Source organism: Pogona vitticeps, chromosome 13, assembly GCF_051106095.1.
Source record: "Pogona vitticeps strain Pit_001003342236 chromosome 13, PviZW2.1, whole genome shotgun sequence".
NCBI classification, from domain to species: domain Eukaryota; kingdom Metazoa; phylum Chordata; class Lepidosauria; order Squamata; family Agamidae; genus Pogona; species Pogona vitticeps.
Genome location: NC_135795.1, coordinates 20529045 through 20535374, shown reverse-complemented (window position 1 = coordinate 20535374; position 6330 = coordinate 20529045). Strand labels below are relative to the sequence as shown.

Sequence of the window (6330 nt, the reverse complement as noted above, 5' to 3'; positions counted from 1 at the left end):
CTCTGTAATGGAAATAGTTTTGCATTAACATGAAACAGAAGGGTGGTGCTCTCCCATCAGCGCCCTTCTTTCTTTTAGATTGACAGCTACCACGCGGTGGAGGCCACGGGACCCTCCCCGCGTGCTCCTCCTCGTCTCTGGCTGGCTGCTCCCCCTTTTTCTCCCATGGGACGACATGTCTGCCTGCCGTGACATTTCCCATCGCAATGTTCTGCCTGTTTCTGGAGGATTGGAGCACTTCCTGCTGTTTTTCCTCTCCGTTTCTCCGAGGGAGTCGAAACAGCAGGATGTTTTTTTTTTTGTTTTTTTCACCCGGAGGAGTAATCGAAGCCAACGCTGAGGACTGGGGATGCAGCCAGAGAGATACCAGTGCTCTCCCCCCCCTCCCAAAGACAGACAGACGGCAGTAAAAAGGAAATTGGTCCAATCCTGCCTGTCCTGTGTGGCATTTTCACTTCTGTGTAGCTGGTTCTGAGGGGAGCTTTGGACCATTTTGAGCATCACCTGGGTGATGATCAGAGCTGGGATCCTGTCAAGGGGGAAAAGGGGCAACATCTGGAAAGTCTCAGCTCCAAATCCTTTAGAGCACAGTTTACACAATCCCCCACCCTGGGTGGATTTTGGGATTTGTATTCCTCAAATGGATCCCCCCCCCAAACTCGGGGCATAGAACAGATGTCGGGAATCACCAGGCCTCCAGATGTTCTGGGACTCCAGCCCCCATTAGCCACAGGCTGTAGGGTCCCATGGCAAGAGAATCTCCAACTCAGCTCCTTCCTTTCCAAAGAAATCTTAATTATGGAAAGAGGGTTAGGCTGCGTGATTGCCGGGCTGTAGCCCTGCGACCGAGCACGCACCCACTGTGCTGAAGGAGCCCTAAGTCCGAGGCAGATCTCAACGTGGACCGGTTCAGGCTCACTTCTTTTGTGAAACAGAATAAAAGCAGGAAGGTTTTCCTGGAAAACCTCTAAAAAACATTGCAGTTTTTTTTAAAAAAAACACATATACGAAAGTGCATTGAAAATCTTCGGAGCCTCTTATAAGGAACGGAGGTGGGCGAGAGAGCCGTTGAGCTGCCATAATTACACACACCACGGAGAGGTGGGCGGAAAGATGTCATCCCGACCTCCCGAGTTATTCCCGAGAAATCCTTTTCACCCTCTGGTTTCCCCGATGGGATTTAAGGAGAGGTAGGTAGCATGTGCCGCCATTGACCGGGGCGTCCCTTGGATCAGCCTGGATTAGGACTGAGTGACAGCGGAGACGGTGCTAAGCCTCCATGGGCTCTGGTTTCCTTTAAGGCAAGGAGCGAATACCGAGGAAACGCCAGGGCAGAAAATCTGCAATCCTCCATGACAAACGCTAAGCCTTGGTTTTCTGTCTTAATTTTGTAGTAGCTAATCCTGGCTATTAGGGGGAGAGAGAAAGAAAAAGAGAGAGAGGGAGGGAGGAGGAGAAGCACGAGGGGAGTTAGGGAGGAAAAAGGCAGTCCTCTTAAGACAAGCGTTCGCTTTTTAGAAATGTTTTCCAAGGCTAGAGAGAGGCCACATATAGCCTTTTTCTCCTCTCTCCTTTTTCTTCTTCTTCTGGTTGTTGAAAACAATGGCTGGGCGCACCCATGCCTCTGATCCAACAGGTCTTGCAGGTTTTTAAAGGTATGATTTTCTTTAAAAAACCCTCCAAAACCTGTGGAGTGAAGACGGCAGTTTTTGTGCTTTTCTTCACAGGGGCCCAAGTCATCTTCTCTTCCCCTTCCTCTCCTGGCAGAGGATGATGGACATCATCGTAGACTTCGGGGTACACCAACTGCAAACCAATTTTCCTCACAGCCCTGCCTCCGGATAGAGGTCTCTGGGAATCTTTCAGACGTAGTTTCCCGACCATCCAACTCTTTTTACCTTGAAGGTTCAGCTGTCACAACCTTTAGTTTGCTTTCCTCATTCCGTGACCGAGCTCTTCTGAGCCTCCCACTGTTACATACAGCACTGATGTTACCTGTCTGTCATGGGTTTGGAGGGAAAGTTCCATCCTATGGGGAGTGGAAGGCGGGACATCAGGAGGAGGGGCTGTACTGTATATATATGTGAAGCGTGTGTGGAGAAGTTAGGAGACGCTGGGATGTGAAGAAGCAGCAGCTGGGAAGAAGAAGCTGGTGTGGGAGTCTGTGTGTCAGACAGGGTACTACTGTGTGTCAGAGTACCAACCTGATAGGTTCAGGTGTCTGTATGGTTAGCCAGAACTGATAGGTTCAGGGTCTGTGCTTCAAGTTAAGGGTTCTGTGTGAACCAAACTGTATGCATGTATGAAAGAGACTAAGCCACGTTACTATATCTTATTCACCTGATCATTTTATTTTCCCTGTGTGTTGTATTTAAATAAACCTTATTCTTTTATTTGTTGAAAATCCATCCCTGGTCTGTGTGACTTCTTATAGGGAATGGTTGGTGGCAGCTTAGTTAACGTGTGGCAGATCCCAGTAGGTCTGGGTTTGTCACATTGATTGGTGTCCAGCGTGTGGGATACGACTGGTCCAGTTGTCCAGTGGTCCAGCAAAGCCTTGGCACGTGTGCCCAGAGCAAGGGGGGTCTAGTCAGGGACAATCTGAGGCGCGTAGGTAATCTTCTAGGTGTACCTCACGGGGAGGTGCGCTAGTGGAAGAACGTGCCAACTGGGGAAACTAGATTAGGGTGCTCTGAGGCAGCCTGTTTTTGGCGGGAAAAAGCTGAGGCAAAACTGTGTAGTAGCAGTGATCTAGCCTGCCTGCTGAGAGGCCCAGCAGAGGGGGGTAGACTCTAACTCGCTACAGTTGCAAGTAGTGCTGAAGGACAGCAGCAATCTATAGAGAAAGGTGGGTCTGAGGCAAAAGAGAAAAAAAAAAGTGGTCGTTTTATTTTGAGGCTTGACTTTTTAAAGCAGCCTGTTCGGGGGGGGGGGGGAATTATGCCCTTGACTCGAAGCCAAATGGTAGAAATGGGTGAAGTGAAAGACCCACAGGTGGACCAAGGTTCTGAGGAGGAATTTGGCTCAGTGCAGGATGAGAGCACGGGAGAGCAGAACCCAGAACTCAGAAAAATGCTCCTAGCCCAACAGCATGAACTGAGGGTGAGGGAAATGGAAATCAGAAGAAAAGAAAGAGCTGAAATCAGTCAGGCAGAGGCAGATGCCAAGAAAAGGGGAATGGACATGAGGATCAAACAGATGGAACTGAAACTCCAAATTAGAATGGTACAATTAGAATTGAAGTTCCTAAATAAGTTTATTAACAATTTATCAGTGGAAGAAATGTCAAAGAAAGAAAAGTATGAGGCTCAGGTCAGACAAAGTGAGCAAGATCTTGAAAAATATAATCAGCAAAAAGACATTAAATTAAAAGAAATCAGAGATAAGACTGAAGAAAAAGTAAAAGAGATAAAAGCTAGGGCTGAGGAAGAACTTTTACAGATCAGGGCTGAGTTTGAGGCTAAGCAAAAGGAGCTGGATTTGAGAATAAAAGAGAAGAAATTGCAGCTAGACAAGAAACCAAAAGAAGACCCACAGGTTAAGGCACAACATCAAAACCTGAAGTCTTCTGAAGAAAACATGAGGGAAACATGGGACCCTAAGTACTCTCAGGGACCAGGGAGAAACCAGCAAGTGGGAGGGGCCCATGGTGAAGGGAAGCCCTCAGACATGAAACCAAGACCTCAGATTTTGGAGGGAAAACCAAAACAAGATGAGAAAGACTCCAAGTACAGCAGAAAATGTTATTTCTGTCAGGGAAAGGGCCATCTAATCTCAGAGTGTGAGAAATTAAAGCAGCTAAAAGGAATTGTGCCTCAGGATTCGAGTGGAACCAAGCCAAAAGCTGTGTTCTGTGTCCAGAAAGAGCTAGGCTCATTGTCACTGAGGGAGCCTGTTGCCATGGCTACTCAATCTGGAACAGCTACATCTGCTGATCAGGCTGAGGAAAATGGTCCTCTTGTAGAGGTCAGGCGCTGCCTACTGGTGAGAACAGATTCTCAGTTGTTTGAGACAGCAGGGGTGGACGTAGGAATACTTGGCCATCAGTATCGGGGGCTGCGGGACACTTGTTCCCAGGTGACCCTGTGCCATCCAGATATTATTCCTAGGGAGTATGTAATCCCAAATGAGAGCATGAAGGTGGCAGGGATTGAGGGGCAGGTAATCTCTCTGCCAGTAGCGGAGGTACCTGTCAACTTTCAAGGCTGGAGGGGAGTTTGGCGGCTAGCAATTTCATCGACTCTGCCAGCAGCCGTGCTCGTGGGAAATGACCTGGCTGAACATGTGAAAAGGGTGCTAGTGATTACACGTTCACAAGCCACCACGGGGACAGTTCAAGGGGGTAATGATGAGCCCGAGACGGAAGCAGAGGGGAGTTCAGAAGCTGTGGTGGAAACCTTAACCACAGACAGCCGATTTGGACAAGAGCAAAAGGCAGACGCCACTCTCCAAAAGTGTTTTGAACAGGTGACTGACGCCCAGCTAACACCTGAAACCCCAGTGAGATTTCTGGAGAAAAAGGGGATTTTATATAGAGAGACCCTGAGGAATATCTCAAAAGGGGGAGATGGGATCCGAAGTCAGCTAGTGGTACCTGAAAAGTATCGCCCCATGATCTTACAAAGGGGGCACTCTGACATGTTTGCTGCGCACTTAGGGGTGAACAAAACACAGCAGAGAATCACACAGAATTTTTACTGGCCTGACATAGGGAAGCAGATCAGGGAGTTCTGTAAACAATGTGATGTGTGTCAAAGGCAGGGGAATAGCCGCGATAGGACCAAAGCAAAGTTGTGCCCTTTGCCTGTGATTGACACTCCGTTCAAATGCATAGGGGTGGATATTGTGGGACCTTTGCCCAAGGCCACAAAGAGGGGAAACAGGTTCATTCTCACCATTGTGGACCATGCCACGAGGTACCCTGAAGCCATTCCCTTGACTAACATTGAAACTAACACAGTGGCAGATGCCTTGGTGGGGTATATGTCCAGGATGGGATTTGCCTCAGAAATAATCACAGATTTGGGCGCATCGTTCACATCAAAGCTCATGAAACGCTTATGGCAAATCTGTGGAATGAAGCCCAAGGAAACCACTGCCTATCATCCTGAAAGTAATGGGTTAACTGAGAAGTTCAATGGGACTCTAATGCGCATGATTAGGGCTTACTTGGCAGAGAATCCAAACAATTGGGACCAGAAGCTGCAATCCCTTTTGTTTGCTTATCGATCAGTGCCACAAGCCAGTACCGGGTTCAGTCCGTTTGAACTTTTATTTGGGAGAAGGGTGAAAGGGCCCCTGGATCTGATCAAACAAAATTGGGAGCAGATCACCCAGGATGACCCACAAGACGTTGTGACATACATAGACACCTTGATGAATAACCTAAAGAGAAACCTAGAGCTAGCAACAGAGACCCTGCAAGCTCAAAAGGTCAGAAAGAAAGATTGGGATGACCAGGAAGGCAGGGAGAGGCACTTTAATCCAGGGGAGGGAGTGCTTTGGCCTAGGCTCTGCAGAGAGAACAGACTGCAGCTGGGTATCCCAGAAATAAAATACTTGGGTCACATGGTAGGGGGAGGAGTGATAAAACCCCTGGAGGCCAAAATAGAAGCTGTTCGTGATTGGCCCAGACCCAACACCAAGAAAAAAGTCAAATCATTTCTTGGGTTGGTGGGCTACTACAGAAAGTTCATCCCGAGGTTTAGCGAGATTGCGGCTCCGCTGACCGATCTGACGAGGAAGAAGGCTGATGACCGCATCCCGTGGACCAGCGACTGTGAGGCGGCGTTCCAGAGGTTGAAGGAGGCGCTCGTCCAGTATCCAGTGCTGCGTGCTCCAGACTTCGACCGGGAGTTCATCATCTACACCGATGCGTCTAACAGCGGGGTAGGAGCAGTTCTGTGCCAGGAGGATGAGAATGGTGACCAGCATCCAGTGTCCTACCTGAGTAGGAAACTTCAAAAAGGTGAGAGACATTTGGCAACCGTGGAGAAGGAGTGTTTGGCAATAGTCTACGCGATCCAGAAGGCCAAGCCTTACATCTGGGGAAGACATTTTACTCTGTGCACTGACCATTCACCACTGCAATGGTTAAAGACAATGAAAACCCACAATAGTAAACTTATGAGGTGGGCTTTAAACCTACAGGACTATGACTTTGAAGTGAAAGTGGTCAGAGGGTCAGTGAACTGTGTTGCTGACGCCTTGTCAAGAAGACCTGAAGATTGAAGACGGCGAAAGAAACATGGACTATGTGTATATAATGATGACAAAAAGTTAAATGTACCTGTTTTTTTTGAACTTGGTTTGTATGAATAAAGGTAAATT

General features: G+C 48.2%; 1 long non-coding RNA gene across 1 annotated transcript; it reads left to right on the top strand.

Annotated features, from left to right (window-relative positions):
• The first annotated feature begins 814 nt into the window (after positions 1–814).
• LOC144584684 (uncharacterized) lies at positions 815–3255 on the top strand. The gene is made up of 2 exons (XR_013539101.1): positions 815–1190; positions 1728–3255. It is a non-coding gene; the product is annotated as an uncharacterized LOC144584684 (long non-coding RNA).
• Positions 3256–6330: the final 3075 nt, after the last annotated feature.